The sequence below is a fragment of the Sceloporus occidentalis genome, unplaced genomic scaffold, assembly GCF_023333645.1.
Source record: "Sceloporus occidentalis isolate IW3139 unplaced genomic scaffold, rSceOcc1.0.p SCAF_83, whole genome shotgun sequence".
NCBI classification, from domain to species: domain Eukaryota; kingdom Metazoa; phylum Chordata; class Lepidosauria; order Squamata; family Phrynosomatidae; genus Sceloporus; species Sceloporus occidentalis.
The window spans coordinates 2,914,791-2,925,449 of NW_028317063.1; positions in this window are offsets into that span (position 1 = coordinate 2,914,791).

Genomic DNA, 10,659 nt, shown 5'->3' on the forward strand with positions numbered 1-10,659 from the left:
TGTGAATATCCACTAATGTTGACACTGTTCACCTTATCATCTAGAAGAAAACTAGAAATGCGGCAATTCATTAAGTCTTCTCATGACCGTATTTGTCGTCTTATTCCGTTCTGCTCATACTTTAAGTTTTAACACGCTATTTCTTTCCTTAGGCAATTTTCCAGAATTCTTATCCTTCCCCTACGGGCTTGTGTATGTATTTGCAACGCAACGTGTCAGTTGTTTATCGGTGTATACTTTGTTACTTTGGCAACTGGGTGGTCCTATCGCCATTTCCGTTTCTTACATACTCCATGCAATGACATATCGTTCACCCAAGAGGTATGAGCTTTTTCGCTTAACGTGATTGAAGCAATTAATCCTTTTATCCCGTGTATTTCAGAAAAATGATTACGCTAATTTTAAATTGTGTTGTCCTGGAGGGTTACAGATGGAAAGGAACCCCAGGATAATATTGGAATCGGATGCGTGATGCACAAAGTTAATTGGCTTGTAATTGGCTTGAAAATATTTATTGCCCTCCGACTCGGCAAAGCCCTCCATAGAATGAATGGGCTGGTTGGAGAAATCAGTTGGAGTTGCGTCATCGCATGGACTATGTCCATGAATGCCCAATTTCGACACCAATGGTTAAAGATTTATTTTTTTTTAGTTTTGTCCATTTCAGGGTGGAAAACTTTTTTGGACCAAACGCTCATTTTGTGGCCTGGAATCCTGGAAATAAGGTATAAATCCACTGTGTTTTATAATAATTCAGAATTTTAAGGATAGTCCTTTTTTTTTTTTTTTTTTTGAAGAATCGCCCTCTCAAGAAAAAAAGTAGTAAGCCAACGCACAGTCATCCTTTTTTAGTGATTAACAGGGCGTATTCATAGAACCCGTAGAACCCGTGACATCAGGAGGTCGAGGCTGTAGGTTTTACAGTCATTGATTCACTTTATTGAACTTAATAACAAGCGACAATAATCATGATTTTCTTTCATGTTCCTCTAATGTTCTCTTAAAACATGCTTTGTATGGCTGCCTTTAAAAGTACATTTAATGCTTAATTATTAGAGTGTTTTTTTTAAAAAAAAAAAACAGTGGTTTTAAAGGAACATCAATTTCTATTTTGTTTTCATCATTTATTATTGAGACATTGACTCTACCCTACTAATTAATTTCAAAAATCTTAATAGTTCTATAAGAAGCAGTATGTTGTGTGGCTAAGGCCTGGGATATCATCACTTACTGTATCGGATGCTTCAAACATACTCTTTCTCAGGACACACTATCCCGGGAAAAGCCTGGTCCAAGGGGCAGAAGGAAAATTGCCCCCTGGTGTGGTCCTAATTCTTCAAACAGGGTCTTGTGGAGGCAGGAGCTCAGTGGGGTCATGTAACATGACGTTACGTTACCCCACAGTAACAGAGCACTAGTAGGTAGGCAACTGATAAGTTAAGTGTGTGTGTTAGAGTGAATGTGTGTGTTAATTATGAAAGGGGCAGGGGGGGCTTTTGGTTTTACTTGCTAATGTGACCATTTCCCAGCGCTCAGCAGCAAGGATGGCGGCACAGATTGGGGCAACTGGTGCCTTGGATTAGGTCTAAGGCCGCTCCGAAGATAAATGCAGCACTAAAGAATGGCAAAAATTGAAACCTCATTCAATGTTGCTAGTTGTATACTTGAGGATATCCTCTTTCCAACGTTATTATCGAGGGGGGGGGCGAGGGGTCTTTTGTTTGCTTTTTTGACGGTTGCACTTTAAAAACACATACCAGTTGAATGCATTTCTTATCTGCAGATTCACAAATTTTCCATCCAGCTAATTCACATTCCACGGAAAGTCTTGGCTGCGTTATCTTATGAAGAAAGAAGGAGAGAGAGTAATATACAGCATGATGTCATTTCTGGATTTAGAATGGATTTTGGATCTACGGACAGGAAAATGTGCGATACTGATTGAGGTACAAAAGGCATATTTCTGCAAAAAAAAAAAAAAATTCTCATTCTAATCTGTAGACTGTCTTGCAAAACTGTGGAATTATGACTGGTTAACTTCCTGTATGATAAATTAAAACTTTATATATTGAAAACATGCCGGTGCTAATGCCAGACTTTTGAACCCACGTTTTTCTAGTTTAACTGTTAGCTGTTCTCCAAATTTTCTACTTAATAAAGTTGTTAGTTGAAGTCTATATTTTTTTATTTGGCCAACACAAGCCTTCGGGACCTCAGAGATCTCTTTCCATTCCATCCAAAGAAGAAACCCAGTGGCACATTTAGCTTTGGCACTACCCTAGGTCATACCCAGCCTGCAGGGCGCTGGCATATGACATCACTTCCTGACTTGGCACAGTCCTCTATAGTGTTAATGTGTCCGTTTGGGAGATCAATGACCTCCCTCTTATCCGGGTTATCAAGCAATGGTTCCAGTCAAAGGGCAACCATCCCGCTTGGACCTGCCACCCTAGGCCTTGATAGTCTTGGCCAGAATACACCACGGAAGAGACTTCTGGGTCATAAAAGCTTATGTAAGGTTATTTTCTATGTTGTCCCAATAAAAAGTAACAACTTCAACTAAAGGCTCCCTATTGTTTTGAGCTAATATGGCAAAATCCATTTTCCCCAGTGAATAACGCTTGTACTACATGTTTCTTTTATTATTCTTCAGTGTTTTCCTGTGCTTTAAGTTCTATACAAAAGACAAGCTGGCACCTTTCCGTCCGGGATTAACCCTTTAGACTGGTCATATAGTTGTCATAACTGCTTCATATACGTGAATGGATCAATAAATAATCTATTTACGCAGATGTGATCTTCTTTGAGACCACCTGGTTCTCTTGATTACTGATGTCCGGTTTGGACGCCGGGGGTTACTCCTGATCTGAACATGGAGGGTGGAAACATGCAGTCTGGATGATACAATTATTTTTATATGTATTCCAACTTTGGTCAAATTAGGGCATAAGATCTGTCCAGGGGAGGTGACCGTCTACACCAGGGGTTCTCAAACTGCGGCCCTCCAGCTGCTGCAGGACTACATCTCCCATAATGCTCCTTCAGCTAAGGGGCTGGCTGAGGAGTATGGGAGATGTAGTCCTGCAGCAGCTGGAGGGCCGCAGATTGAGAACCCCTGGTCTACACCTTTCTGCAAGGTTTTACTGTTGATTTATTTACCACAAAAAGAGTTTAGACAGAAAAAAAAAATGATTAACAATGTTACTTGCACGATCTTTTTGAGAAGGTTTGTTGTAAATTTGGAAACATTGAATCCGATGTTGGAACATGTTTGGGTATTCTGAAGTTATTAACTCTTTTAAGGATGGTTTAACTCTACTAAGGCTCAAAGGGATTATTTAATATAATGAAATCCAACTTTCCAAATGCGCTCACTTCTCGTTGTCGTTGCATTACATTTATTTATATAGCGCTAGCAGTTTCCATGGTGCTGCTGAAATGGGTGACAGTAAAAATATGTGACAAAGAAAAGTAATATCTCACTTGGGAAGTACCGGTAATGTGTTGATTCTACTTATAACTAGACCTCTATGTACATTCACTGCAGTAGAATAAGTATGTTCAAATGAGGAGAAATGCTAGAACGAGATGTCATAATCTAGAACAAGAGGGTCGGAGGGTTAGGTAGGACGTAAGGAAGTTTTAATTTACTGAGAGGGTAGTAGGTAAATGGAACAGCCTCCCATCAGAAGTGGTAGAGGCTAATACAGTGAGGGAATGTAAACACACATGGGATAGGCATATGGCTCCTGCATCTAAGACGAGAGTCCTTACATCAGGAAAAAGGGGCAGATCCTATTGGCTGAATTGGGTCTCATCTGCCATCTATGTTTCTATGTTAAAATACCTATTTGCACGTTATGTCACATAATAATTGTTGGTTAAATGTCATATTCAGTAAAGCATTAGCTGATTTTATATAAGGATATCATTTCTGTCCCAAAAGTCTATATTTAAAGAGTTTATGTGCTTTTGTGCTGTGAAAGTAGTGGCTCATGAGGCTAAATCATCCGTGATCGAGCAGCGAGGTCCAGGAAGCGCGGTCTGTTTAAGGTCTTCGTGGATAGAGCTGGGGAAGTGAAAATGTTTGGAACAACCGACCATCTGATTAGATCGCCTTGTCTCACCTTCTGTTTCAAGAAGAACTACCACAACCCATATTATCCTAATCATAACTTCCTGCCTATATATATATATATATATATATATATATATATATATATATATATATATTGTATGTATTATATATTCCATGACCTTGGCCAATTCCATATTGTGCTGCATATGGCGGCTGCCATCCTGCTGCCAAACACACGTTTTGATTGGCTACTCTGTCCATCCAGTACTCGATTTCCAACTGTTGAGGCTCATGCTCATGGAAGATGATTTATAGTACAGAATTAAACTATGGTTTAGTTTCAGATGTGACGGGTCCTCCTTAACGCATTCAGATTCTGTGGCTCATTTCTGATGATTGTGATGGGCATAGAGAAGATTACTCGTTATTGAAAACCTGCCATGTGGTGCCCATCGTAAATGGCGTGAAGGCACCCTGTGTGCTTCTCATTAAATAGAAAATTGCGTGAGTGTGGATCAATAAATAAAACGTGGTCCAGAATGAAAATGTGACGGCCGCCGGTCATGTTTGTCTACAAAAGATGACACAATTACTGATAAAATACTGAAAAAATAAAACAAATAATAAGAGAAGTATCCCTTTAAATCTTTAAATCCCGAGGGTACAAGGTCAGAAATGTAATTCTCCTCCTCAAAGACCCCCCTGTCGCTCAAAGCGTTAAACGTGAAAACGAAACGAGCATAAAATCTGCCACCTTTCCTATCGCCGTCCAGTTACAGGAAAAGGAGTTGCAGGAAAATGTCAAGATTGGAATCCAAGAACAATATGGTTTACGTTACCGGCCCTTTCTTTATCTGACTTGGAAATAATGAAAGGATATGCTACCAAAGGGGACACGGGGTTGGGCTTTATCTGCTCATCATCCAATCAGATCCTTATATTCTAGATGATGTCGAAATGTTCCTCATTCTGACGGGAAAAGTTTCCGTTGGCAAATAATTTTATATGAAGTCACGTTCTTGGAAGTTGCTTCAGTTCCAATTTTTTTTCCCCCCAAACCGCAGAAGTGAAAAAAAATATATATATTTTCACAATAAGAGGAAACTGGCGAGGTGAGCAGGTTCACGGGAATGATACTAACGTTTAATAGCTGTTTGTTATTGTTCGAAAGTTAGAAGGCTGGTAGTCTATTGAACTGGTCAGTGGGGCTTTCAAACCTTAAGCCCTCAATGACAAAGCCCGTACATGTTTTCAATGGGTTTAGGGACCGCCCATTGTCCTTAAGGGGTTAAAGGGACAGACTAACATCCCTAACAGCGAGGGCTGGACTGGCAATGACCGCCGGGCCTGGCACTTTAAGGCCAGCAGCCTCCCCGATGATGATGATGATGATGATGAAGTGCTGGCTATCCACGGCTGCATGCTATGTATTTTATTGTGAAAATTTAAAGGGACCACGCAGCTATCATATGCAGAAAAGTCCCCCTTTAAGTACATAAGAGGCAGGGAAATTGCTAGAACAGTCCAGAACATCTTTAAAGGAGGTTCTGCTATGGAAAACACAACGGTTAATGATTACTGCAAACACTTTATCAAAACCCATTGGGTCATTTTGTTTAACGTGGAGCACAGATATTGATGATGGGCCTTGTAGTTGCATGCAATCAAATTCTTCAGCAGCACTTAGTCACACAGTCTGGAACTGACTCCTTCCTATTGGTGCTTTTGCTGCCAGTATGCGATGGTTCACCTCCCTGCTTGAAACCAGGTGACTCCAGGTGTATCTTCAAATAATGAGAAGTCAATGCTTCCCATGAGGACCGGTACCAGAGCCATCAGGGTAACACATCTGGCGAGTCGCCACATAGAATCTTCACCATGGGCTATTAAAGGGTTAAAATTTCCAGCATCTCAGGGACTGCTCATTAAGAAAGTTCCCAGCTACGGTCATCGGGCGCAGAAACAGAAACCACATCTGCTGATGGAACAATGTTTGTATCTCGCGGCGGGTTTTAATGAGTTAACTTCACGAAATCTATATTTTCTAAAAGAATTCTCGAGGACGAAGCAGGGCAAAAAAAAATAAAGACAATAAAAGCAGTTTTGTTTGACAAATAATGGTCACGCTTATTAAATACCCCTGGAATTCTAGCGCAGGCTTTTACTTTCATGTTTGTTTAAGTTACCATGTATATTATTTGCGTAGCAAAAATAACGCGCTTAATGGCCCCAGCCTAATCTCCTTCTACAAATATCAGGGAGGCGTTAGTGAAGCATATACCCCGCCGATAAGAGCGGGTATTCGTCAGCATATACACAGAATAATCAGATGGGGTATATACCTGCTAGTAGGTTTCTCTATGACATCATCAAGAACGTTACTTTTATGTGTTGTTATGCCTTCTTATCTTCGGCGGAAGATATTTTACTGAGAGGGTGGTAGATAAATGGAACAGCCTCCCATCAGAGGTAGTAGAGTCTAATAAAGTTAGGGAATTTATGGGATAGGCATTCGAGTAGAAAGATAGAATGGCTGAGGGGGGATTAACATATAGCGACAATTCATAGTAATGTAAAGCGCTGCGGAATATGATAGCGCTAAATAATAATTAGAGTGAGGAACCACGAGAAAGACAGGATGAGCGTGAAGAGATAATGGAATTAAATCTCTCTGTCTCTCTTTGTTGCCCTGATGCCCTGAGCTGAGAAGATTTGCCCGGTTGGCCATCTGGCATTATAATAAAGTATAATATAAGGTATAATATATATATATATATATATATACGGAATATATTAGGCAAAATGTAGCGAATCAGACACCCGCAGGCAGTGTTCGTCTATTGAACGCAGAGTGCATGCATTGCAGGCGGGATCTGGATGAGTTTCGAGTGGATATTTAAATGGCAGATCGTATTCGTATAGAATAGACATTCATCCTTAACTCTTCGCTTTCTTCTACCTCCCCCAGAGGCAGTTTGACCTTGAGGGCTCTTAAAAGTATCTTAGTTTCTGCTCCATTGTTATTGTGACAGTAATTCCATTAGAGCGGCGCATTTTCTCTAGACAAAAAGAAAAGTTACCAAGGCTGGCAAACTAATTCATTTTTGGACAAAGAATATAACTTATTGAATTCATAAACAAAGTATTATTTTTTTTTCCCAATCATTTTTTTTCTTCTTTTTTTGAAAAAGTTCTAGTTTTTGCATAATAAATGAGTTTCAGGCAGGCGCAGTAGCCATTTGTATGTGTTTTTACCCCAATCTACTGACTCTGTATCATACCGCACGTGGTAAACAATAGAACGCCTCTGTTGCCGTCTCTAGCTGCCGGATGGCTAATGGTGGTGGAAGTTACAGTCCGGCGGAAAAAAAAAAGATGAAAAATGCTGCATCGTTCTACCAGCAATCAAAGGGTTAAATCGCATGTTTGGCCCCATTTCATCCGATACACGGTTTAAGAACAGAGCCCTGAAAACGTAGCCTTGCGGACGCGGCGCCCGCGTTAATTGCGCACAGCTGCCGGGGATCACTAACACTTTTTAAACACATTTAGCAGGCATGGGAAACGCGTCTTTCAGGGCGACGGCTTTGTGGGGTTGGGCAGGACTCCGATACTGCTCACTATTGGGCTTCCTCCCGAAATCTAATCTCGTGTTAATCGCCCTTTTCTTTATCTCTCGCCCGCCTGCTGTGAAGCCAGCCTTGTTTTCGCTTACAGCGGACCTCGAGGGCAGAGAGCGATTGCGCGTCCACGTGTTCCCCCCGCGAGGGGAATACGCATTTTTTTTTCTTTTTTTGCATAACAAACCAACAATGGATCCCTAACGATGGGGAATGTTGACACAATGGGGCAGGATGCGAAGGTCTAGTCATTAAAACGTAACGAGCCACAGGTGTCATTATCGTTAGCATACCTGGGAACTAAGGGTTAAAGGGGCAAAATCTCAGGGTCGTGTAGTCTGGAGCTGACTCGTTCGTGCATTCATCTGATGATATCCCTGCTTGAATGCAGGTGACTCAATTAAATGTATCAATCAATGTGAAAAGTCAAGGTTTCCGTGCGGACAGGTATTAGAGTGGGTGGCAAAGTGGACCCCAGGGTGCGATTCTGCGCATGGGCAGTATGTATTCTCTGGTGTCCCAGGCACAGGAGAATTAAACCAGGACCTCAGGATTGCTGTCCCGGGCCAGAGGTAGAGGGCCATCAGGGAGGAAAGAGGGCCATCAGGGAGGAAAGAGGGGCGTCAGGGAGGAAAGAGGGGCATCAGGGAGGAAAGAGGGGCACAGGAAGAATACTCCAATACCCCTCAATAACATCTGGTGCTAACACCGGCCACGATTTAATACACACAGTATTTGCACTGCTTTGTGTTTTTTTATAGTGATTTTTATTAGTGATGTATATTTCTGGGTTTATTGTTTTTAACCTTTATGGTAGTTTGGTAGCTGTATTTTTATAAGAATTCTACAATACTATTTAGTTGTGTATTATATTTTAATCACTTTTCAGAAGGATTAACTCGCTCTTTTTTTCCCCATTTTGCCTATTTAACCCCTTGTTTTCTAGAGGAAACGCTTGCATAGTTTGGAAAGGAAATGCTGTTAGCAATCATAAGAATTATTAAATGATTGCTTGCCAAGGCCATTTGGGAAGGGTCACAGCCAAAGCTTCTTGCATTCCTAATTTATGACATTCACCTCTATTTTTTGCTTTGTTGGTTTGTTAATAAGCGTAATAGTTTTGGAAATATTTGGCAGAAGTGACATATTGATGAATTCCCTGTCCCCTTTCACCTTACCCCCACCCTTACAAAGTGGTGATCAACAGGGGGGAAGCAAAGCCATGTGCCGCCCGACCCCTCTCTCCCTACTATCCATGTACATTCACACACACACGCTTTCACTCAATCACATACTCACTCATACTCTCGCTCACATGCACACGGTCTCTCACTCAGTCACTTACACATACACCCATGGAGCCTGTCCTGTGCCCGGTCCGCATAATGTTCACCCAGTGATGTACTCTGGCCTAGCCCAACTAGACCTAGGACTAAAGTTGCAGGTCCAGGTGGGCAGCGGTTCCCTTGCCGCAAAACCAGATGGGCAGATCGACCCCCCATGCATGCCGCTGCTCCACAGGCTGGATACAAGGAAGATCTCTGATCTCCCCAGTATTTAATATATGCATTTAATATCCTGGCCCTCCGCAGTAAGGACGACAGCCGTGAATGCGATGGCCTAGGGTCAGACCTAGGGAAGCGCCCACGACAAATAATCCACTTTCTGCACTGGCCACCCCAGAGCCTAAAACCTTAGGATAAAGAGAATATACCAAGTGGGTTAAAAAAAAATGCAATATATAATATTTAGTATACAAATGGTAAAACACACAATTTGGAGAAAACGGAAGATCTTATACGTGCCCTTTAAAAAGATAAAATGTAAAAGAATAAATCAGGGATTCAGCAAAAATAATAATAAAAAAAATAAAAAAAAAAGGTCCGCTCTGATTTTTACAAATTCCACAGCAAAAAAAACCCCATCAGCGGTACAGATGTCAATAGATACAGCGCTGACCTTCTGCATAGCCGTTCCTTTGATTAATTCTGCTGAACTGTAACAAAACAAGTCTCAGTGTTTCTGTACAGATGGGTATTGCTTGTTCTGCATTTGCACCATAATAGCATTGAAAGAAACTTCAAATCCACTGTCCGCCCCGCAAAGAATTTAAAGAAGTTTCGGACCAGTCCAGCGGTACGGCGCTGTAAAAAGCGCCAATTGTTTCACCAAACCATATGGAAAATGAATGGAATTCTAAATGTTTTAACAAAACAATGATCGCATAACTTGGGGCTTTAGCTGGGAGGTTCAATTGACATCAGAGAAGGAAAACCAACAAGTTATTTCTTTGTGAAACTTTGTGAATAAAGATACTCCCAGTGACTGGAAATTCATCTGACCGCACCAGGGCCAGACTGGGGATAAGAATAGGCTCCGGCGCTTTAAGACCAGAGGCAGGTAAAATGACGTACATGCGGCTGCCTGCAGAATACACGCGGTAACACGAGGCCGTGTGTATCCAACCGGCTGCCGTACACTAAAGGATGGGATCTTCCGCTCGAGGGGCAGTAAAGGGACATAGGAAAGTGCCATTGGGTATTTGCCAGGGATGTGTTTGGGGTAAGTGGTGGCTGAGAAAAGAGGGAGAGGGTGAAGCAGGGAAAAGTGTGTGTATGTATGTGTAAGCGTATGGTGTTAGAGTGAGTATGTGAGCCGATGTTAGAGCGAGTTTCTTTCAACATTATATTATTGTGACTTTTATGGCTGTAAAACAGTCCTAGGAAAGAAATACATTAAGAGAAAGATGGACTGGGAGATTTGGGTCCCAAAGGGGGATATCCCCCATTTGTGTTGTCCCTAAACCCCCAAAAGCTACACTGGTTACTGGGCTTTTGTTGTATGTTAACCATGACGAGAGGTAGAATTTGATTCCACCAATCCCAGGACTTCTTTCACCTCCTTACTGCCCCCCTTCCCTTGTTTAGGGCTATTTCCACCTTCCAGCTCACGCGTGGAGAC